Raw genomic sequence first — 382 nt, 5'->3', positions numbered from 1 at the left:
GGGTTGGGGCGCTGCCCCCTGTCACGCACAGAGCAGGGCCCATCAGGGGGGTTGGGGCTCTATACCCTGTCACGCACAGAGCAGGGCCCATCAGGGGGTTGGGAAGCTCCCCCCTGTCATGTACAGAGCAGGGCTGATCAGGGGGTTGAGGAGCTCCCCACTGTCACTACAGAGTAGGGCCGATAGGGGAGTTGGGGCACCGCCCCCTGTCACACACAGAGCAGGGCGGATCAGGGGGTTGGGTCGCCACACCCTGTCACTCTCAGGGTAGGGCTCTACCCCGTCACACACAGATCAGGGCAGGTGGGGGGTGGGAGGTTGGGGCGCCGCCCTTTATCACCCACAGAGCAGGGCAGATCAGGGGGGTGGGGTGCTGCCACTG

The sequence above is a fragment of the Myotis davidii genome, unplaced genomic scaffold, assembly GCF_000327345.1.
Source record: "Myotis davidii unplaced genomic scaffold, ASM32734v1 scaffold268, whole genome shotgun sequence".
Taxonomy (NCBI): Eukaryota; Metazoa; Chordata; class Mammalia; order Chiroptera; family Vespertilionidae; genus Myotis; species Myotis davidii.
The sequence above is the reverse complement of the archived record's forward strand: the minus strand, read 5'-3'. Positions refer to the sequence as shown.